General features: G+C 39.2%; 1 long non-coding RNA gene across 2 annotated transcripts in view; it reads right to left on the bottom strand.

Moving 5' to 3' along the window:
• LOC123379297 overlaps window positions 1-25,289 on the bottom strand; it is a 136,181-nt gene that overhangs the window by 58,946 nt on the left and 51,946 nt on the right. For both annotated transcript variants that reach the window (XR_006583592.1, XR_006583590.1), the window contains exon 4: window positions 21,086-21,195. This is a non-coding gene — a long non-coding RNA (uncharacterized LOC123379297). The remainder of the gene's footprint in view (window positions 1-21,085; window positions 21,196-25,289) is intronic.

The following is a 25,289-nucleotide window of genomic DNA, read 5'->3' as shown; positions in this document are numbered from 1 at the left end:
AGAAGCAGGGTTTTCCTGAAACAGGGCATGAGCTCACCGATGTAGGACTCGAACTCATGAACCATGAGATCATAACCTGAGCCAAAGTCAAATGCCTAACGACTGAGCCACCCACTGAGAGATTTTAATCATTCTCACCACAGAAGGCAAAAAAAGAATAACTGTGTGAGATGATGGATGTATTAATTATCCTGATCTTGGTAATCATTCCACAATGCATAAAGAATCATCACATCAAAGACTTTAAATATATATAATAGCATTTGTCAAATCTTATTCTATAAAGTTAAATTCAAAAAATTTAAAGCCATGTGTCCCCAGTACAGATGTTACACAATGTCTCATTAATTAATGCATTAGAACAGGCTGGTGTCAGTTTAGTCAAGTCCCACTCAAACCTAGAATGTTAGTCACCAATTGTGTCCATGATATGAGGAAGAAGAGGAAAGGAAAAAAACAAAAACAAAAAACAAAACAACAACAACAACAAACCATAACTGCTACAGTCGCTGCTTCTGTAGCTAGTCATGAAACCTGAGTTGATGATCTACAGCCATCCCACCTCACGTTTCCATCCTTTCCACTAGGAATTCAACTAAACAAAAACTTTACCTTGATGGTGTAACCCTAGTTTCTATTTCTACAAAATTTAAGGCTTCAGGAATCTTGTCTTAATTGGATTGCTGCAGTTTTCCATTTACCAGAACACTGAGTATAGATTTTTGAATGTATAAGAAATTCCCCCATTAAATCCCCTGGGTCCCCTGCTACTCTTTGCTCTCAGTGAGGATCAGAAATCATGTTTCTTCCTGGTATTTGCAACAATCACCCCAGATAGAGCAATGACCTTTATGTCACAAGCAAACCAAAATGACCAGAAGTGTCCAGTACATCAGAACAACTACTGCTTGCTGGTGAAGTAATTCCTTTTCACTCTAAGCCCCCCAAAACCACCAATGCCAAAATTACAGAGATAGGGAGCAAATGTTTCCCAAATGGGTTGTTAAGTTTAAGACTAAGACTCTCTCTCATCTTCACTCTTTGGTTCCAGGAGCCATGTATTCTGGCTAACAGAGAAACTAGTGTGTGAGTAACTAAGAGCGATGCTGTTTCTGGTATCTGAATCTTATCACACAGCATCTCAACTTCACAAGGTGTTTCCCAGCTATAAATGTAAGTTAATTTCCAGCAGACCATCCCATCATTCTATGGAGCCAAGTGTTTCTCAGCAATGAAGCACAGGCTGAGACCATGGGTGTATTCCTGCATTTCTGCACTTACTCTGCTGTGAAATATGTACCCTTACTAGAGGTGATGTCATGTAGTAGACCATGGCAATGAAGAAAACATTTCTCAGATACATAGATGGTGGTTTGAGCTTTCCTGAAATATGAATCTACTCCTATAAAGAGAAAACTATGCCCTCCCTATGTAAAAAGTGATCAAATATAACTAATATACTACGAGGTTGCCCGCTGGTCCTCCCTTGAAAATGGTGCCTTATCAGGAGTTCAGTGTTGGTATATATTATTGATGGTTTGGGCAATCAAGACTGGCAGTAGTCACTTGAGGAGAAGACCACAAATTTGAACTCATGCATAATTTCCATCCCTGCCACTCCAGATACTTTGCAGGGGGACTCATTGAATTGGAAACAGATGACTGAGGGAAAAAAAACTGGCAATCAGGAGAAAGAAAATCTTGTTCATCTCTGCAGTGAATGTCCTGAGATGGGCATTACATGGAACAGGAGTATCTTCACATGCTGTACCCATCCTGAGAGATCCATTCATACCTCTCTCTCAGATGTCCTTACCAATTTTTCAACTTTGTTATTTCCAAACCCCTGATCAGTCCACCAGCCCGTTAGCTACTGCCCATGAATCACTGTAGGTCTATACTTTAGGTTGTCTCCCTTTCTACACAAAATAAACAACCAGATGGTCTTTAAAAACAACAACAACAACAACCAGATGCCCTAAAACAAGTTCCTCTCACATGGAGGATTTCTGTTAACCAGTGTCTTTCGGGCCATCCTGAGTGGCACTGTGGTGTAGCAGCCAAACTCTTCTTACTGTCACTAACATACTATACAGATAAGTGTACAGACTGGGCTTATGCTTTTATCTCCTTAATCCACAAGTCAGGAAACCAATACAGAAGTTTTTCCAATTACTAAGTATATGTTTTACAACTGGGAAAAATAAGCTGAGTATGGGTTCATGTTCCCTTTGGACACACCTTTTAGATACACACTGTGCAGGACTCTCTATCACCTGAGCTCCATAAACTCTTATTATGACTTGTGAACTACCATGTCATTTTCGGTCTCTGAGGATCTTAAGTTCAGAGCCAGTACCCAAAAAATGCTGAAGAGCTGAGCTCCATTCTGTCCTATGCATAGTGGCCCTGGAAAATGGCTCTAGGAATATCTGGAGAAGGCTTATGGGTTTGTTACACAGTTGTTCCTCAAAAAGACTTTACTTCACCTCCACTCAAGGGGCTCTGGGTCTATGCACTGACTTAGGAAATGGATAAATCCCACTTGAGGTAATTCAATATTGTGTTCTTCCCAGCCAGGCTTACAAGAAAAAAAAAACATTTTATTAGACTGTCCATCTATATCATTTCTAAGGATAAACTGCCAGAAATTCCTGCAGGCCAAAATCCTCTAATTACCATTTTAGACATGATTTTATTAGAGCAACTGCATTACTACCTGTTCTCTGCAACTCCATATGACATTATTACCATTGAGATAAAAGAAAAAAAAAAAAAAACAATTCCACTAAAATGTCCCTACATTGTATCTGACCTACAGAGTGCTGGCAATTGAGAGGTCTTCAAAGATGGTGGTGTGCTCCTTACCAATGATTTCCTAATGCTCCAGTGAAAAGAGTACCCTCCAAATTCTCCCAGAGTGTGTGAGTGAAAGTGGCTGAGTTGGTTATATATAATAAATCCATTTCAACATTCCCATTTCCTACAGCATCAGATTCCTACCACTTCAAAATGTAAACATGGGAGAGCTAGCATTTTAATCTTATTAACCGTAAGCCAACTTTGAGTACAGGTTTGGATCAACCATCCCAGCAAACTACTCATGTCTCTATCAGGTGTGGGAGCCAAAATATTATATTCTGAATCCAAAATGAATATACTCACTTCCATGAATTCAGCCTTCTCTGATTATATTTCATCAATGTTGCTCAAACACCCCAAGAATCCACTGGTAGCTTACTTTGCAAGTTCCTAATGATGGATAATGGCAAGGCCATTTTTTTCTTTTTTTAAGAAGCATATTTCTTTTTCAGTTAGTTTTTCATTGAGATATAAAATACATTATTTTTGCACGAATGGTATAAAGAACTTTAATAAAATATTTACCTAGATTCAACAATCATTAATGTTTTACCCAATTTATACTTTCATTTCTCTTTCTCTACATAAACACATCTTCATTCACTTTTTTTCTGAATCATTTGCCATTTGAGGATATTGCAGACATGCACTCTTACCCCAATACTTCAATATGTATTTTCCAAGAACAAGAATATCCTCTAAGAACTATAAAATTACCAAAATTAGGAAATTTGATTTAGACACATCTTATATAATTATCTGTATTTGCAATTTGCCAATTGTCCAAATAATATCCTCTACAGCTATTTTCCCCAGATAATAAAATACATGTTTATTGTTTGAAAGTAAATCTTACTTTCCCTTTTTTATTATTGTGGCAAGAATGGTTATGAATTACCTTCTTAACCTATTTTGAAGGGCACAATCCAGTATTGTTAACTATAGACACAATACCATACAGCAGATCTCTAGAACTGACTCATTATATATAACTGAAATTTTATATCCAATGGAATAGCTACTCCCCATTTCCTTCTCCTCTAAGCCCCTGGCAACCACCATTCCACTCTGTGTTTCTAGGAGTCTGAATATTTTAGATATCTCACAGTAGTGGAATTATGCAGTATTTGTCCTTTTCTGACTAGTTTTAGTGTAATGTGCTCCAAATTCATCCATGTTGTCGTATATGGCAGGATTTCCTTCTTTTTTAATGTATTGTATGTATATACTGTATTTTCTTCATCCATTCACCTACCAATGAACATTTGGGTTGTTTCCAAATCTTGACTATTGTGAATAATTTTGCAAAGAACATATAAGTGTAAATACTTCTTTGAGATCGTGATTTCATATATACTCAGACATGAGATTGATGGGTATTTTCCTTTGTACTTTATAATAAATTTCATAGCATAATTCTACTTTCAGTTTTTTGAGGGATCTCCACACTTTTTTCCATAGTGGCTGCACCATTTTACATTCCCATACAAAGTGTTCAAGGGGTCCAATTCTTGTACATTCTTATCAATACTTGCTGTCTTTTGTTTTTTGATAATTATTTTAACATCCTAAGTGGTGGGTGATATTTCATTATGGTTTCATTTGCATTTCCCTGATGATTAACAATATGAGCATCTTTTCATGTACCCATTGGCCATTTGTTTGTCTTCTCTGGAGAAAGGTCTATTCAAGTTCTTTGCCCCTTTTAAAATCAGATTATTTGTTTTTAAGCTATTGAGGTGTAGGAGTTTCTTTTATGTTTAAAATATTGACCCTTTATCAGATATATGATTTGCAAATAATTTCTCCCATTTCCTAAGTTTCCTTTTCACTCTGTTGACTATTTCCCTTGCTGTGCAGAAGCATTTTAGTTGGACAGAATCCCACTTGTCTGTTTTTGTTTTTATTTCATGTGTCTTTGGTGTTATATCCAAGAAATAATTGCCTAGACCAATGTCATAAAGCTTTTCCCTACATTTTATTCTAGGAATTCTACAGTTTTGGTTTTTATGTTTAAGTCTTTAATCAATTTTGAATTGATTTTTGTGTATGGTGTAAGGTAAGGTTCCAATTTAATTCTTTTGCATATTGATAGCCAGTTTTCCCAACACCATTTGTTGAAGAGACAATCTTTTCCCCATTTTGTATCCTTGGCACTTCTGTTGAAGATCATTAGACTGTAACTGCAGAGGTTTGTTTTTAGACTCTATTCCGTTCCATTGTCTGTATGTCTGCTTTTATGCCTCTACCTTTCTTCTTAAGACTGCTTTGGCTATTTGAGGTTCTTGTGATTCTATATGAATTTTAGGATTGTTTTTCTGTTTCTGTAAAAAAATTGCCATTGGGATTTTGGTAGGCATTACATCAAATCTGTGGATCATTTTGGGTAGTATGAACATCTTAACACTAATCTTCCGATTTGTGAACATAGGATATCTTTCCGTTTGTTTGTGTCTTTATTTTTCATTAACATGCTATAGTTTTCAATGTGTAAGTCTTTTACCTCCTTCGTTAAGTTTACTCCCAAGTATTTGATTCTTTTTGGTGCTACAATAAATGGAATGACTTTCTTAATTTCCTTTTTGAACTGTTCCTTCTTGGCGTATAAAAACACAAGTGATTTTTGTATGTTGATACTGTATCCTACAAATTTATCAATTCCTGTTTTTATTTCTGTGTAGTCTTTAGAGTTCTATATATAAGATCATGTCATCTGCAAACAGGTAATTTTACTTCTGTCTGATTTGTATGCCTTTTGTTTCTTTTACTTAATTGTTCTGGCTAGGCCTTCCAGTACTGTGTTTACTAGAAGTGTTGAGAGTGAGCATCCTTCCTTCTTCCTGATCTTAGGAGAGAAATTTTTAATTTTTCACCATTGAGTGTGATGTTAATTGTGGGATTTTCAAAAATTGACTTTATTATGTTGAGGTTAGTTACTTCTATTCCTGGTTTTTGTAATGAAAGGTGTTGAATTTTATCAAATGCATTTTTTGTGTCCATTGAGATGATCATGTAAGGTTTATCCCTTATTCAATCTTTTTCTTTCATTCCATTAAGGTGGCATAATACATTAGTTGATCTGTGTGTGTTGAACCATACTTAATCCCAGGATTAAATCCTTCTTGGTTATAGTGTACGATCCTTTTAATGTAGCATTTTGTCAAGGATTTCTCCATCTATGTTCAATGTGAGTATTGGCACATAGTTTGTTTGCTTGTTTCATAATATCTTTGTCTGGTTTTGATATCAGGATAATGCTAAGAGTATTTTGGGCAATGATACACTAACAAATTGGATAACTTAAAAGAAATTAATCCTTGGGGTGCCTGGGTGGCTCAGTTTGTTAAGTGTCTGACTCTGGATTTTGGCCCAGGTCATGATCTCACAATTTTATGAGTTCTAGCCCTGCATTGGACTCTGCACTGACAGCACAGAGCCTGTTTGGGGTTCTCTCTCCCTCTTTCTCTCTCAGCCCCTACCCTGTGCATTCACGCACATGCTCTCCTTCTCTTTCTTAAAATAAACTTAAAAAAAATTAATTCTTAAAATCATACAACTTAACAAGAACTTAATCATAAAATAAAAGAAAACCTAAATAACAAATTAAGGAGACTGAATCAATAATAATAAAAAAATCCCAATAAAGAATATCCGAGGATCAAATGACTTCACTGGTAAATGTTACAAACATTTAAAAAAGAATTAACACCAAGCTTTCTTAAACTTTTTCAAGACATTTAAGAAAAGAGAATGCTTCCAAACTCATTTTATAAAGCCATTTACTCTTGCAATATATAAACTTTTTTTTAGAGCAGTCCTGGTCAATGTCGGGATCTAACTCTCTTCATGGACCCAAAGGAAATGTGCAGAGTGCGAATGCCCAAGAAGATAGATACCAACTTCTGAAGCAATTGAAATACTATCTCAAGGGCAGTCATCAAAAAACTTTAAGCAGAGGAGAGTTCATTCTCTCAGATGGCAAAAGATCAAGAACAAGCTCACTCTTTCACCATTAAGAGAGGTTCTGGGGAAATCAGAAGTAAAAATTGCTCAGCCTTGTTCATGTCTAATCCCATTCAATTAGTCAGCGTCACCCTTCTTCTACCAATTCCTTTACTTACCGTATGAGATTTGGTAGTGTTGTGTGTTTAATTAGCATGGCAGTTCATCCCTTACAGTCAGAACCTAGTTGCCACACACAGCAGCCTGAGTTTGACTTCACAAGGAAGGGACCAAGAGATACGATCTCACTCTCCTTCTTCTCATCTCCTGTAAAAACTCCCCTTTGTCAAAACCCAACCAGAACCAGAGGGAAAGAGAAGCCTCTTGAGACAGTCCATTCAAGTCAGTCTCTCAGACATGAGTGGGCTGGAGAAGAGTCAAAAATGGGTCTGGAATAGGAAACAACAGACATTTCATATAGTACCAAAAACTCAGCTCTAGCTAACCTACATCAGGTGAAGATTTTGAAAAATAACCTCAAGAAGGTTAGAGAACCAGAGTCAGAAATGAGCAGAAACCAAGACCAAAAATAGGAACTGTAATCAAATGAGGATGAATTCTGTCACTTTATTCTAGATTCAAATTCTAGAGTGGGTTTAGAGGTTTAGCATAGCTTGGCTAATCTGCCAAATTTAGTTAAGAAGGACAACATCCCTAATTCAGTACCATCAGATTATACCCAATGCTTAAGAATATCCCAAAGGGAAAGCAGAATAAAAGTATGCTAGCCTGCCACAAAATAGCAATTATCTACTTTAACCATGGAGGGATCCTCTGCTGAACTACAAGGGAATCTCGACCTGCACACCCAGGAAATTCCGCTATTTGCAGTACAGTTCCTCAGACTACACACACACACACACACACACACACACACACACACACACACACACACAATTGATGGAATACTAAGCAATATTTCCAAAGTCTGGTCAAAGTAGGATTATTTTTATTTGGATGCCGTCCCCACGCTGAGCATCCATGGCACTCTGGCTGAATCTTTCATGTGTTTATAACTTTCACTTTGACTATTTTAATATAAGAATGTGTTACATCATACCTATTCAAGCACACATGCTGACGAGGCAGGATCCTGAGTTATTTGTTTTTATATTTCCCTTGCACCTAGTTTCATGCCGTAAGCACAAAGCTCAATAAATACTAATTGAACAAATGAATAAATGAATGAAAATAGTAACCTCTTGAACTGTCCAATAAAGATTAAGTTTAATTTAATTTAGAATACATTTTACTATGTCTCCCCATTCTTCACCCATGGTATATGTGTTATTCTTTTCACGTAAAAAAGTAAGCTTTAGCAATAATCTATTCCAGAAAATTAGATGAAAGAAGGCTTCAGTGTGAACTCCTGTAGCAGATGGAGACTCTGATTCAAGTGGCCATTTCATTTCTCCTGTCTCTGGGGACCAAGGTAAAGTCCTTGGCATAAGCTTCCTTCTCTCAACAGAGCTCTCTGTAATATTTCCCAAAGGAGCAAAATGCTCTTTGAATTTATTTTTCTGCTGCTGAAAAAATCACCTTATATGTGTCACATATCACAGTGCTTCAATGAAAAACATTTGTTAGCTGATTTAAAAACAAGTTAGAATTAGCTACAGTTATGATTCAGTTGATGAACCACAGTAGCTTCTGGTTGTATTTTAAATGACCAGTCTTTAAAAATAGTCCCTTTTAATGGAAAATCAATTTTATCTTCATCCTTAATCACGTAACTGCTATAATATCTCAAAGGAATTTTTAAAAAATAAAATAGAAAAGAACATGCCTGGATGTACATTAAAAAAAAAAAAAAGCTCATTGAGTTGAAAACACATTGCATTGGTTACTTTCTACATACATACACTAGCTGTGCTATTTGATATCTTGCCATTTTGTGTAATTTGCCATGGTATGATATGTTTGTACATACATATACTAGCTGTGCCATTTGGTATCTAAAAGGAAGGCTTACCTAACTAAAATAATAAGATTCTAATATATATATAAGGGCAAAAGAGCTGAACAAATAATTTTAAAAGAGAAAATACAAAGCAACAGATTGAAAACCATTTGATTCACTAATAATGATAGAAAATAAAATGAAAATAGTAAGATAACATTTTGGTTATTAAGCAGAGAATTTTTTAAATAATAAAACAGAATTAACTGCTAACACTAGCAAAGATCCAATGAAACAAGAACCCTTAGATGCTTCCAGTTGGAGTACAGATTACAATTTGACATAGATATCAAAAGCCTCAAAATATTGTTATCTTCTGACCCATCTATGCTTGCTTTGGGGAATCTATCCTAAGAAATGATTCTAAATGCTTGCAATACAATTTTTAACCAGGTGTTCACTTTGCCAAGCCTCTCCTTGATTTAAATTTTATAAAAGACCAAATCTGGGTAACATCTCCCTACTATGCTTCTCACCTCTTCACTGATTCCCATTCCCTTTTCTCAAGTCCCCCAAGTCTCCTATTTCTTATTCCTTTGCTGCCCCTCCATACCCATTTCCTAAGGCATAAGATAAAGACTAGGAAAGGTATTAGACTGATGAGATGACAGACCTGGGAGCTTTTGTGAAATTATACCCAGTGCTCTATTCCCACAACAGCTACTCTGTCTACACATCTCATAGTCCTGCTGATACTGGGCCTTGCCAGACTTAAATTTGCTGTGTAGAAAGGAAAGAAATCACTGATGGAAAACAGGGGATATGAAAATCATTTCCAAGAAGCAGGGAATAAAGCAGGCCAGGGGGCAATCAGTTACACACACACACATACAAAATTCCTCAACTTAATTTTACCCTGAGCATTAAAACCATGCCTACTGGCATCTTACCTAATTGCCTTATCCATTTGAGCAGACCATTATTTCCAAAATTACTTTCTTGATTGAGTATATGTGTGCTGCCTTTGGCATGCTTTGTCCCTACAAAGATTTAAGAAGATTGAAAAAGGAGAATGTAATCTGAGGTTGGCCTTTGGGTTTTAACAAAAAGGAAGAGGGCCAATGCTTTGAAGGAATTTAAGAAAAATTAAAATTTACTTCTACAGCCAGAAGCCTAAAATTCACTATGGAGGTATACTGGTAGTCATGGTGTTGGTGACTGAGTTTGTTTGGCAAGTGTCTACACAAACCCACACCAAATATTTTCAGGGTATAAGGCAAGAGCACCAATAGAGCCCCCAGCTCATAGGACACCCACTCATCTTGTTCCTACTCATGATCACATGGTGAGGGACCTCACAAGCATACCTGAGATGTGCAACCCAGAAATCCAATCCACACATCTCTGAAACAATTGTCCCTTGTCCTCAGATAAGTCTGAGAAAAAGGCACACAAAACCACTGGAAGTGGATTTAGAGCCAGGTGATACCAGGTTGTGGGTACCTAGAATATGGTCTACCAGGGGAGAGTGGGTTTTAAGTTGTCCCCAAGGCACTGCTCTCTTCATCCAGAGTGAAACAATCAGAACAAAACTAGAGGGAGCTCCACTAAAGCACTGAGCCTAGGGCAAGAGTGACAATCGTCTAGGTCTAAGATGGTCTTTGGTCTGTCGTACATTCATTTATTCTCAATACTGAAGAAAAAGAACTGAAATGTCCCTATCCTAGTCATGATGACTTATAGCTATTCATTTCATCCCTTTCTCTCTAACAGTGATGACAATATATTGACAAGTTATTCAGTATAGATCAATTCCTAATTGTGGTTTGGTTCTTGACGGTTTTGTTAGGTTTTCTCACATATGAAAATAAGATATTATCATTCTACCTGTAAATATCAGGCCAAGCTAATAAAAGAAGGAATTGTTGCCCTTAGCTCATGTACCAGATGGTGGGGAAACGGTAGGGGCGGGAGAGTGCAGCAACCTCAACATCATCACTTTGTTATAAATAAGCATCCATAATGGGGATACTACTGGTAAGTGGAAATCATGGCCACATGTTTTTCTGGGCTTTGAGGACCCCATATGCTTCACAGCAGAGTCAGTGAAAACAATGATACTCCTTTCCAGAAAATACGATGAGAAAGATTGAATACACGTCCCTCTGATATAAAGGTGTATTCCATTACTCCCAATACAGGTGTTAAATTGCTGAACTGGGAGGTCTGCCAGTTCCCAGATAGCTTGGACGTGTATGATGCTCCCTGGCCACAAATTTCTCCTGCCTCTGTTATACTTCTCTCCCACAGGTAGAATTGTGACATGATCTACATTAAAATAAACAGAGTTTCTTTTTTTTTTTTTTCAACGTTTCTTATTTTATTTTTGGGACAGAGAGAGACAGAGCATGAACGGGGAGGGGCAGAGAGAGAGGGAGACACAGAATCGGAAACAGGCTCCAGGCTCCGAGCCATCAGCCCAGAGCCTGACGCGGGGCTCGAACTCATGGACCGCGAGATCATGACCTGGCTGAAGTCGGACGCTTAACCGACTGCGCCACCCAGGCGCCCCAACAGAGTTTCTTTACTATATGTTGATGAGCCACTGATAAACAGGACACAAATGGTGGTTAGACTGAATCAGCAAGCTAGACAATATTTCTCTTGATAACTGATCTCTTATTTTATTTCTTAAGAATAATCCGTACACCCAGCCATTTTTTTTAAATATTACCAACAATGATGACTCCATCCTTGAGCCTAATTTTACATCTAATGTTGCTCTGGTGGCAAAGCCCTTTCTGCTGGCCAGCCCAAGCCTCCTAGGCTTTAATTCATCATGTAGCAGTGCACTTCAAGTTCAAACTTAGGGGCTGAATTTCCAAGTACTGTTCTGTTTCCACACTCAGAGCAGGCTGTTACGGCTGGGTTTGCACAGCGGTCACCCAATTGCTGCAGGGGCTTGCAAAATGTAATCAGGGAGTAATGTTGTGTGTCAGCACTGCGAGGTCCCTAGAGCCAGGTGCTACATAAATACAAGGTATTAGAATATTTTGACCTGTGGGGGTGGACGGTGCTTTGATACATCCTGATCCCATTGCATTGTGACAGGCCTCTGCAAAAAAGTGCAAGACAATCAGATCTGAGCTTATCTAGTTGTGTAAACCTCAGTGGGAGGCAGTCATACCTGTATGGCAGGCTGACTTCCATAGAAGCCATGATTATCTCCATCTCTTATTAATTTCCTTTTCCACAGTTGAAAATATGTAGCCCCAACTGCCACTCTACACTAAACAGATCCTGATATGCTTCAAATGATCCATAAACTCTCTTCTGTGCTGTTTCTGAGTAAATGAACATTTAGGGAGAAGAAACAAGTGCAGTCATATTCTTCCATAGATTTTGTCATATTAGTTCAAAAGATGATTCTTGAATGTGTTCACTTTAAATGCTAAGGCATTCAGACCTCTCCATAAGAACAGAATATGTGAAGCAGGAGCATCTAAGTGATCTAGCCAAGTATTATATTCCTCACCTACGTAACATCTAGGTGATAGGGATCTAGAGGCAACTCCAGTCAATATCGAATCTGTAATAACAGAACACCATGACACTATCTGGTATGAATGAAATTTCAGATGATAGTGGTACACGACAAAGTTATTTTTATTTATTCATCTTAAAGGCACGTGAATTTTTAAAGGGCATAACTCCTGGCTTGTTCATGCTTGCAGAAAACCTACTAGACTAGGTGTTTACTATATGTTGACTAATAGCAACAGAAACTGCTTTGGAGCACATCACGATCCTCATCAAATACCTTGGCAAGAAAGAGAGAGTAAGTGAATGCTTTAGCCAGAATCCCATAATTACCCAAAGTAGAGCCAGCTCTGGGATCGGAATTACAATCAATCCATCAGACTGTGGGCAGGGTAAGAATGGGATCTATAGCAAGATCTATATTGCACTCCTCATGCATTATTTCCACTTCTCACCTGCATTGGTACACACACCACACTTTTAAACACAAACACATATTCCATCTGACTGCCAGTAAAGTCCTATTTTAAACCAGAACTTCAGGGAAAATGAGTTACACAGTCAGCTGATAGTAGAGTTATCAGTTGCTCTAATAAAAAGGTAAATGTGAACATGTGACCCCTGAGAATTATCACCCAATGTCAATAATAGGATAGTCCCTTTTTCAAGAAGAGGTAGAACTATGAGCATTAACATAGATGGTGAACCTCCAGGGAAACATTTGGTAGCATGCCATGTGGTTTAGCAATGGTAGGTAGGTTCTTTTTCCTTGGGACCCTAGTAATTCCCATATAAATGTGCCCTTCCAAAATTCCCCTCGATTTAAAATGCTAGCTCCCACTGGACAGCAAAGCTTTGACTTGAAAATCTAATTATCTACACTTTCTTTTAAATGAATGAATTTCATAATAAATGATTCCAACAGCAGATGCAACATGACCAAACAGCTACATTTCCCAGAATGTTGTCCTGACTAAAAGTTCAATGTTCCTTCTTTAATCAGAAACCTGACCACCAGATAAATGTGTTAGCTTTCAACATGACCCTTCATTGATTAAATTTTGCCCAACTCAGAAAATTAAATGGAAAGAAAAGGGAAAATAAGATTGGTTTTACTTTGTTTTCAGCCGAAATGTCTTATTTGTCAGATTACCTTAAATAAAAATTTACATGTTATAGTTTAGACATTATCTGAAATACAGAAGTTTATTTGTAGTCAAAATGGATTTTAGTTCCTGGGTTTTCTATGGCTTGCGTTCGTTAGATTGGTAATTGTTATTTGGTGTGCAGCTGATCAGATAATTATTGCTAAATAAGATGATGTAAGTGAAATAGAACTGATTGAATATTTAACCGTTGACAGTTTACATCATTAACTGTAGGAGTTACATTCATGTGCACCTGAGATTTTAAGAAAGTGTGTGTATTCCAGGATGGCTAGTGAAGAAAAAGGTACACATTTCTAACCATCCAAACAGAACCACAGAAATAGCCCTCAGCTTTAAAGATTCAACAATTAGGTGGCTTTTTTCAGAATCATGTCACTAGTTAATAACCTGGGCAGGACCAGAATAGTCTTCTAATGTTAAACCAGGTCAAAGGGTTTATCCCAGCAATACATTCAATAAATATTCTTGGAATAAATGAATGAAACACAATGCCTTTTAACTAAACTCTTGTCCCACCATTGGAGATTTACATCTCAGTGTCCTAAATGTAGGCAGAAATTGCCACCTACACCAAATATTCAATACATATATGATGATAAATAGGTAGGGTAGATGATAAGAGAGATTCAGGGAAAGAGAGATTCCTTAATCCCTAAGTTTGGGAAATCATATTATTTTTCCCATTTAGGAATTTTTTTTTTTACTCTCTTTGAATATTTCCAGGTGATCAGGAGCAAATACTCTGGGTAGGAATGATACATGAATAGTATTTAGCAAATGTCTATGTAAAATGTTTCCAATTATCCAACCCTGTTTTCCCACTGACAATGAGTTTCAAAGGAAAAATCCTGGGAGGATCTCTTTTCTCTCTTCTGAAAACTCCAGAGGACTCTCTTTACCATGCTTTTTGAGGGAAGAAAATTATACATCAAGGAAGGAGAGCAACAGGCATAAATAAGAGACTCAGGCTCTTCACATATTCAGATCACTTTATGATATAATAATAAGAATAAAGACCATCCACCCAGGGCTCTTCAACCCTTCCTTTTACTTACCTTCCTTCTTTCCTTTTCCTTTTTAAGGAGATCAAATTTTAAAACATTGAAACTGTAACTATCCACTGAATCAGTGGCATTCCATACCATTAGGAGAAGCCAGATGCTGCTGGGTTTCAATGATGTCAAGTCTTACATTTAGGGGTTTCTAATTCATGGAAGAATTAATAGTTTAAAAGACCAAGTTTTTCTGTTTCAAGAGGAGGGATTTCGAAAGAAGAAAGCATTTATTGAAATAGCAGTTTTGATAAAAAAAATAAAAGCATTAATTTTATACTATACACAATATAGTTAGAAAAAATGCCGGATTATGTAGGAGCCGTTTTCCACTCTTACAAAGAGATAAATTTCAACCACCCGGGAGCAGGAAAGGCTGGTGGACGGAATAACAATAGAGGGTTGCTGGTCAGGATCCCTGCAAAGGAAATCTAGACAGGATTGGGGAGTCTGAGAGCGGGAGAAAAATGTGCCCCACTTCTCAGGCACATGCAAGGGGTGCCAAGAGCCTCACAGAGAAATCCCCTTCTCCAGCATGAGACCAGAGCCATGAGTAGAAATGGTGGCAAGTGAGGTATAGGCAGAGGGTCTGAGACAGCGCTACTCTGAGGCTCCACGGCCCTGAGGGTAAGGGAACAAATCTGAAAATTTCCAGCTATTCCCCCAAATGGGAACACAAGTGACTGAGGGAATGAACCGGAAGTGTCATCACAGCTGTGATCATAGCATGCTGTTGGGGATGCTGTGAGGCCCCTGAGCTGGTGGTTCTGACAAGTCAGGGACAAGAACAGCAAAACAGAAACTGATGACTCAAGTTGAAAACTTAGGTCCACATAGAAACCTGCATACGGATGTCCATAGAAGCTTTCTTCATAACTGCCCAAACTTGGAAGCCACCAATATGTCCTTCAGTAGTTGAGTAAGTAAACTGTGGTATATCTAGATAACGGAATATTATTCAGTACTGGAAAGAAATGAGCTATCAAGCTATGAAATGACATGGAGAAAGCTTAGATGCATATTACTAAGGAAAGAAGCCAATCGGCAAAGGCTACATACTATGATTTTAACTCTATAACATCCTGGAAAAGGAAAAACTATGGGGAGAATAAAAAGACCAATGGTTACTGGGGATTGAGAAGGAGGAGAGATGAATAAGTGGAATACAGCATTTTCAGGGCAGTGAAAACATTCTGTATGACACCGTAACGATGGATCTGTGTCGTTATGCATCTGTCCAAACCCACAGAAATGTAACACCAAGAGTTGAGCCCTAAGGTAAACTATGGACTTTGGGTGACTATGATGTGTCAGTGTAGCTTTACCAATTGCAACAAATATACCACTCCGGTGAGGATGTTGATAATGGGGGAGGCTATACATGTGGGGGCAGAGGGGTACATGGAAAATCTCTGTACCTTCCTTCCCTTCAATTTTGCTATGAACTTAAACTGCTCTAAAACAAACTGAATCAAAAAAAAAAAAAATCCCTGAAAGCTGAAGACTAACAGAGAGGGGTGTTTGACCATAGACAAAGAGTGTACGATCAAAGGTGGCAGTGGACTAGACCTGCACTTCTTCCCACTGCCAGGATGATTTTTAAGCCCCAGAGATAGATTCGGAGCTAAAGAGAAGAAAAAAGAAACGAGCAGAACCTTGAAATACCTTAGCGTAAACTTTGAATCGACTGAGAACCAAAGTGGGGGAATTAAGATATCATTTAAGCTCAATGGTAGAAAATAAGATTAAAATTTGCACATTTGTTCACTGCCTGTCAAATTTATTCCTGCTGTACCCAGCAAACAGAAATAGATGTACTTAGGGGTTAGTGGCTTAGAGGCCCAGAGCCCCACCAGCTCAGGCTTCTACACACCTTCCCCAGCAGGTTTTCTCAACGTGGGTACTATCCGCATTGGGGGCTGCATTATCCTTTGTTGTGGGAGCAACCTCATGCACTGTAGGATTTTTAGCAGCATCCAGGGCCTCTACCCACTAGATGCCAATAGCAAACAGATTCCCCAAATGTCCTCTAAGGGTAAAAGGAAGGGTGAGGAAGTGCCCCTGGTTGAGAACCACTGTTGTAGGATACCCCCCAAGCAACCTTGAGAAAGAAATCACAGAATCCATGGAGCACAGTTTATAAACAACAGATGTAGCCAATTTCTCATTCACAAATGTGGAGTTAAAGCCAAGGTAGGTAAATTGACTTTCATTCTGCCTCACTATAAATTAAGGAGAGAGCCAGGATTATAACTGAGATTTCCTGACACTAAATTCTGTGTTTTATCTTCTAGAATCTGAAATCTGAGAAAGCCAGCAGAGAACCTGGCACACAGTAGAAACTACTAATTATGTACAGAATAAATGAATGGTTTAGCTATTTGGGTCATGTCGTGTCATCGGACATTTCAGAACCAAAGAAGAACAATGACCAAGCCTTCCAACAAGTGACAAAGATGCTCCTAAGGGCCACACTCTCCTTTTTCAGTGCCAGTTCTAACTCATCTACACATATTTGAGTCCAAAGTAAATATGGAAGAATATTACTGGCCAATTTTTGACGCAATGCCATATTTAAAGATTTTGAAAATGGTGAACATGAAATAACATTATGTATTTCCCGGGGCTCTCGAATGATCAGCAGCCACATGTGCACCTGTGTGTCAGGTCCAGTCTCTATTACATACTACAAAGCTCCTCTAATACCCATCATCTAAAGTGCATACCCTGAACCTTACTCAACTGTGCCCACGTGCTGCTTATTAGTTATTTCCAGTGCGTTGTCACGTTCCCTGACAAAATTGCAGGTGGCTCTGAAACTGAAAACAGCATTTTTCCCTTTCTTTTCTGTTCCTATTATCTTTATGTAGCACAGGACTAGGCACAAAACAGCAGATGCCCAGATTTGAAAACTGCTAACCATAATGCTATTGAAATTTCATTAATTTGTTCAGAAACTGGGTGCCCCAGGGGCCAGTCTGTCTGCCACAGATAGGCCAAACGCTGTGATTCTATTTTCTGTCCTTATTTATTAATGTGTAGTTGGATGGCACGCTATCTGACATCAGAAGCCAGTGGCAACTTTCCAATCTGTGTTTCTAATAGAGATAAATGTGGAGCAGAGGTGGCAAACTGGCTGACAGCCCACCAGAGGCAGCCCTGGGCTAAGTTCTGTTTGGCCATTTATTAAAGGCTACATAGCCAGGCACGGCTTGTGCTTAGGCAAGACAAGCGACTTGGCACCAAACCCACTTCACTCGTCACTTCACTTTGCTGTTTTCTTACATGAAAAAATGACAGCAAGAGAAGTTCCTAATGAGGATGCTATAGAGAGTAAATTAATTAATACACGTAAAGTTGCTGGACACACCTGACACAAATTAAGCTCTCCAAAAATACTAGGTATCATCATGATACCTAGTGATATGAAGACAGTCATAGAGCTATTGATCAAAATATTAAAAATTTTATTTTAGTATTAAGTGGCAGTATTAAAGGATGTGAAAAGCCTTCATTCTTCTGAAGTCTCTTTGTTAGCTCCAACTCGAGTCTTAAAGGTCTCAGTGGACACATTTCATCTTACAAAATACCTGAAACTAACCCCCAGCCTCATCCAGTCCCAGTGCCCCATAGCTCTTCTGAAAGGCAGAAAATGGTATGATTTTCTTATGTATTTTTAGAAGAAGGTCATGTGCACCCGGGGACAAGACTGCAGCCATTAAAAAAATACTAAATATAAGTATTCCCAGCGTTTCTTCTTCTCTCCTGTGCAAGAAAATTCTGGCTTTGCCCATTTGGCTCCTCCTGTTCCTTTGCCCTCTAAATAAAGGAACAAGGGTGTTCCTGGGATTTGTTGTTGCAGAACTCTGGCAATGCACAAGAGGCAGAACTAGAAAAACTCAAGGGAAACGAGGGCTTGCAGCAAAAAAAGAAATATTATGTGTGTGTGTGTATATATATATATATGTATTATATATATATTATATATGTATATATATGTATTATATATATATATATGTATACATATACATATATATATGGACTGAATGGCAACAGAACAAAAGAGGAGGCAGGGGTGTAGGAGATGAAAAGAAAACCTGCTGGCTAGTCTGTGCTAGCTGTGCTGGGGGATGAGACTTCATGAAGAGTTGTGGGAAGCCCTTAGCATAAAGGCTATTAGAAAGACAAAGACTGAGCAAGATTTTTACACTTATGTGTGTTTTAACTTATATCTCCTTCTCCTTCCCATCTGATGTTTTCTTAGAAGAGTAACTAAATTTGGAACTTCCTTCAAATGTGGTTTTCTTGCAGACTATTTATCTTTAAATCAACACCTGGGGGGGGGGTGCGCCTGAGTGGCTTACTCAGTTAAGCATCCAGCTCTTAATTTTGGCTCAGGTCATGATGGGGTTGTGGGATCAAGCCTTGCATCAGGGTCTGCACTGAGCATAGAGCCTGCTTGGGATTCTCTCTCATGCTCTATCTCTGCCCCTCCCCCACTTGCATTTTTCTCTCTCTCTCAAAATAAATAAACCTCTTTAAAAATTCAACACCTAGCAAATTTCTCTGCCATGTAAGATCTTTCATGTGGTGTCACAGAAAAAAGCACACATAAAGCGCGATGGGGAGGAGTTACATTTGAACTGTAGAAATACCTAGGAGTACATATTTCATCAAATTTCAAAGAAGGTGGCACTGTGATTGGTTTTTAAATTGGAGAGGATGACTCTTGGAAATGGGTGCTTATTCCTGTCCTTAAGTTGCTGACTCAGCACGGCAGGAACTCTTGGAACGTAGAGAACACTGGAGAAGGACCCACATGGCTTCAACCAAAACCCTGGAGGAAAACTGCAAAGAAACCCCTTTGTCTTGCAGTCCCATTTGTGTGTTCAAAGGAGGCAGAGGCAGCAGCAATTTTATTAGCCGATACAGCTAGTGTAGTTCTGTGGGCGAGAGCCCAGCTGCTCTCTCCCTTCTCAAAATTAATTTGCCAAAACATCCAAGAGTCATCTTTGTACTAAATGATGCATGATTAAAAAAACACACACTGGCTATGTCTGTCTTTGCCACATTCATTACCATGATTTGCTAAACATTTATGAGCCCACCACTATTTTGGGTGGCAACATCTCAGTAAAAGCCAAAAGGACCCTGGAAATGCACTATGCTGCTGTTTCTGGAAGGCAGAGCTTCAGATTTATTTGTTGCTATTTTCAAGCAAAATATTTCAAAGCAATCTAAAGGCTTGGGAGAGCAGGCTTTCCTAATAACCCTATCCATCCTAAACCCCACAGTATGCCATGGTCTCAAGTGATTTAAAATAATAATAATAACACAGAAAAGTAGCAGCTAAATATCAGAAAATACAAAAAAAAAATCTCTGAACAGTAGGAAAGTGGGGGGACTGAAGAGAGAGAGACGGTGTAGGGGATTAGTCACAGTTTATAAAACATTGATGACTTTTGGCTACTGTGCTTTACTCCTGCAAATGGGAGAAATTCATGCATAACCTATAGAGTAGGATGTCTTTAGAGTGAATGAAAGCAGTTGAATAATACAGTTTCATTCGACTTTGAGACTCCTTTCATCTTACATAACTACCAGGCAAAGCATTGCTGCTCATATCCCTTGGGTTGATTAAGTTGTGAAACGAGGCTTGTTCAGGCCCTGTGTGTTCCTCAGAAATTCTCCAGAGAGGGATTCACCACGTCTCTTCCTGTCCCTGGAAGGCTGAAGTCTGGGTAGGGACAGATACTGCCCAAGCAATTCCTCCCGATATAAGCATCTCTGGCTCCTATTTCCAGGAATACTGAGATGCCCTTGTTTCCTTGCCTACACCCTTGTCTACTTTCTGAAAGAAAAGGCGGTAGGTACCTTTTACTGGGGAGGCCATGAAAGTCTCGCCTGTAATTAGAAAGTACAATATCAAAGTTAGCTCTGCCTCTAGCAAGTCAGAGGCTGTGTTGGCCAGAGATCTTTGGTGCTTTCCTTATATATCATCAAATTCCATTTAAAAAAAAATGCAAAGAAGAAAAACCCTACAAGGCAGAACAAGAACTATGCTGAAGAAAAGTCAATAAAACAATTTGCTCTTCCAGGGGCCAGCTGAGGTAATCTCCACTCTGATCTTCCATATCTGCATCCTGCTTTGTACCTGATTTATTCAACTTTTCCACATTCAGCTTTTTGATTAAAGGCTGTTTTGTTGGTAAGGGCAAAAGCTTTTAATTAGCCTCATGAAGAATGCCCTTATTAGATTCCAAAAACACAGGGACTCCTAAGCCCTAGGACAGGAGAGCATAAAGGTGTCTTCATTCACAGGGATGACGTGGAACTCCTTGTAATTCACTTGAACCTGTGAGTCAGGGAGTCCATTAGAAGTCAAAATGAAAACAGCACAGAAGGCAAATGCTCATCTGTATACTAAATTATTCACAGAGTCGTCCGGATTTTCTTTGCTAGTTAGCTCCATATTCACAGGCTTCTGCAATTGTCAAAAGAGGAAACTGAGGCCCACACAAATTAACTTACCCCAGATTATGCAATGTGCCCACACTTACCTGCTTAGTGGGAGAGCTAGCAGTGCCTCCTAACTCACAGCCACAGCCATTCATTGATTCTCCATGGGACGGCAGTAAAGAGCTCTCTCTGAAACCACTGCATGCCAAGGCTGTGGGCAAAATGCCAAAACATCAGGATGATGTGGTCAAGTGACTTAAAAATGAAATCAATCATCTGTATGTTGAAGTGGCATAATGCCAAAGAGCCAACTAACTAAATGTTTAAATGTTTAAAGCTTGGCTGTTGCCTGAGTCTTTGCGAACTCCTAGGGTAGTTTCGTATGAATTGCAGTTTCCTTGTATTAAATGGGCTCCTCTTGTCTTTTGGGAAATTCTTCTTTCTCAGTAGTTTCAAAGGGTTTGTGCCTCCACAAAAGTGAAAAATGGACATCCCTTTTTCATGATCGCTAGTAAGATTAGTTATGAACATACTATTGGTTGAATCCAGAAAAACACAATTAGATACTTGAGGATTTTTCGAGGAAGCAGGACCCTGCTGACTTGCACTGTCATACTCTGCATCAGTGATCACCTCTAGGCGACTCTATTATCCTAACTACATGGATAAAGTAAAATGCATGTTGTGCACACACGGCTGTAAGAGTCTGGGCTGGTAAAGGAGGTTGGTGTTCAGAGAACTGATGAGAGAGAGAAACCCCCAGAGGCTTCCTGGGGGAAGGGAGTGGTCTGGTCACAAGGGGGTCAGAATGGACCCTAAGCAGCAAAGCAAAAGCATCCAGGGAAAGTAAGATGGTGATGACCACAAACTGCAAGAAGCAGGCTGTGTCCCACAGACAACACCGTGGTGTAGCCGTGTGTACCTACCTACCATCAGCAAAACGGACTGACTGCAAAGATTTGGGGGATTAAGCCAGGAAGGCATGGCTTTGGATGGGGGTGGTAGAATAGAAAGGGCCCTCTCCTATTCGGCTACCACAGACTAGATCTATCTAGCAGAAGTTCCAGAATTTGGCAGAATATAGGAAGGAAGCTTAGCCAGCTTAATTAATACTGCTTTATGTTCATTAACCTTAAGTCTGTGTTAAAAGTGCTTTTCAGATATTCCCACGAGGGCTGGCAGAGGAGAGGAAAATGCTGAGGCACCAGTATTCATGAAGCTAATTATCTGGGGGAATGTGCAGAGGCATCAGCTGACCCTGATATGACACTCGTCCCTCTCTATACGGCCAAAGTGTTCTACAATTCAGCTGTCAAATCAACTAAGGTTTACTGAGAACCTACTTTGTCCTGGGACTTCAAGGTACTGAGATTTAAAATGCTGAAATATGATCAAATTAAAATATGATTATGATCACTGTCAGGTGTTTCTACAATCCTTAAGTCCAAAGTCGGGACAAGCTCCAGGTTCAACACCCTCCAGTTTCCAGCCTTTGTCTGCTTACAGAATGAAGTTTTATTTTTTTATTTTTTTTCAGGAGGGGGGGCGCCGAAAGAGAGGGTGACAGAGAATCTGAAGCGGGCTCCACACTGACAGCAGTGAGCCCAATGCAGGACTCAAACGTGTGAACCGTGAGATCACAACCTGAACCAAAGTCAGATGCTCAATGGACTGAACCACCCAGGCACTGCCAGAATGAAGTTTTAACCACTTCAGTCAAATGGAATTTCACTGAAGCTTCTCCCACATCTTCCAGGGGGTAGAGAGCCTTAGTGTTTTTGTGCAAAATATACCGTGAACTTGCAAGACAAAAGAAATACTCTGAAAATATATGTGCAGGCTATGACAGACAAATATTACCCCTTAATTTGAGTGAGCACTCACAAATAAGCAAGAAAAAGTAAACTGCAAGTAAATGCATTCTTCCTGAGTCTTTTTTCCACTTTTGGAATTCTTAGTTACCTGTGTAAGGACAAATAAAAATTCAAAATAAGAGGCTTTTTTCTCCCTGCTGAAAAAGAGAGAGTCTCCTGCTTCCTTTTTCATAGACCATTCACCTCAGAAAACTTGTAAGTACTCTCTCCTCCCTTTGTAATGTTTATAAAACCTTATGCAAACTAGAGGAGACTTTTGTCATCTTGATAACCTGAAAATGTCTTTCTCAAAGACCTGAATTCTATCTCTTTGAGGGTAAACCTCAAGGGAGCTAGCCCCCCTATCTCCCAGTTTCTGTGGGAGGGTAAGACCCTAACTTTGGTGGGCACTTTGCTCCAAGCTGCACAACTGACCCCTGTCATAAAGGTTTGAAAATTTTTTCTTCTGGATAAAGCCAATAGGCTAAAACTGATGGCCGGTCACCCAATGACCATGTAAAGTTAGGATGAACTATGTGTGACACATGGTGCTGTCCTCTTACTTGTGGACTACTTGTTATTTATCTTGAAAACATATATTAATGGGTGGTGTCTGCGTGGCTACCAAAAGGGTGAGATTGCTTTCTGTCCTTCTAGTCTCTTGGGAGATGTGATATGCCTCACATTCTGGTTTCCTATTTATTCAATAATAAATCTGTTTTCTGTCCCTACTACCTTTGTAGGAAGGTTTTCTGGGCTGGGAGAAGATTTCATTTTTGAATTATATTTCCCCAGTATCTTTCATTGTTTTTTGTTCATTTTCTCCTCTAGAATATAACCTCTGTAAACCCAAAGACTTCATCTGTTTTTGTTCTCCATTCTATGTCTCTACTCTTTGGCAAAACCAAAGGACTCGATAAGTATTTGTGAAGAGATGGACGGTGAAGACTTTTCTGAAAGAAGAAGCTTGAGATCGCAGGTGATGTGGGAAAACTGTGACTTTCCAAGAGGGCAAGCCTTATCCAAAAATAATGCCAAGTGAAATGGAGCTATGGGAGGCTGCTGGTCTGCATACTCCTCTCACACCTCCTCCCTTCTCCTCCCTAACTCTTCCACAAGGAATAAAATCCCCATAAAGGGGTTAGTCCCGCTTGGCATGGCACACATATTAATTATTCTCTGGGACTGTTGAGTGAAATGAAATCCCATTCTCCAAAGAGAAAAGTTAACTGGTAGTAACAGGATCTAGCAAAGTAGACAGTCTAATTACCTCTGTATGTCTGGGAATTAGGTGAGGATACCAGCTTTTCATAAGGTAACAGTGACAATAATCCCAATACTGGTAAATTTATTAACAATTTGCAGTTGATTTTACAGCCTTCATCTCATTGATCCTAGACACAATTCTGTGAGGGAAGGAGGCTAAGTATGATTATCCCATACCAGAGATACAGAGACCAAGGCTCATAGGACTTAGGACTTGCTAAACATTTGCCATGTCAGCAGAAAAAAACTGATGCTCAGATTCTCACCTTTTGATTTCATTTGCTCACATTATCTCCTAACCCTTAACAATAGAGGCACAAAGACTTTCCCAAAACAACCCTGCTGCCCACAGTGTCAGTCCCATCCTGACTTTCACAGGCTCCTGCACTGTGTCCTCAACCCTGCTGCTCAGGCTTCACTAGCACAACATAATATGACGAGGACAGGAATCTGCCACATGGGATTCCTGGTGCCTCCTCTCATTTAACCACCCCGGCCCTCCAATGTAAACCCATAGGTGGTGAAGCATCATAAATACATTGCATATCCTTCTCCCAGTGTCTAGATTTCCTGCTTAGAGAAGAGGGGGAGAGCTATAAAAGCAGCAGCTCTTTAAATACACAGAGAGGTGAGGAGCGCCTGGGTGGCTCAGTCAGTTATGCATCTCACTTCAGCTCAGGTCATGATCTCATGGTTCGTGGGTTCGAGCCTAGCGTCGGGCTCTGTGCTGACAGCTCAGAGCCTGGAGCCTGCTTCGGATTGTTTCTCCCTGTCTCTCTGCTCCTCCCCAACTCATGCTGTCTGTCTGTCTGTCTCTCTCTCTCAAAAATAAACGTTAAAATTTAAATATACAGAGAGTGTGATTTCAGTACTGTTACAAGGAAATGAGAGGCTAGTAGGAAAAACACATAGGTATCTTTACTCATTCAGATAACATGAAGTTAGCACTATTTGTGTGCCAGGATTGGCTGTGTGACAATGAACAGCATGTGGACCCTCCCTGTGACACTTCACAACACAGTGAGAAAGAGGAGCAAATGAATAATTAATATAATCCCATTTTATAGGTGCTTCAACAGCAACATCACCTATTAATAACTGTCTAACTAGAGATAGACTATTCATCCAAATAGAAATACAAAGTTTCACAAAATTCCAGAATTAAATAATAAATCTGTTCAATATA

This window comes from Felis catus, chromosome A1 (genome assembly GCF_018350175.1).
Source record: "Felis catus isolate Fca126 chromosome A1, F.catus_Fca126_mat1.0, whole genome shotgun sequence".
In the NCBI taxonomy this organism is placed as follows: domain Eukaryota; kingdom Metazoa; phylum Chordata; class Mammalia; order Carnivora; family Felidae; genus Felis; species Felis catus.
This window is presented reverse-complemented; position numbering and strand designations above follow the sequence as displayed.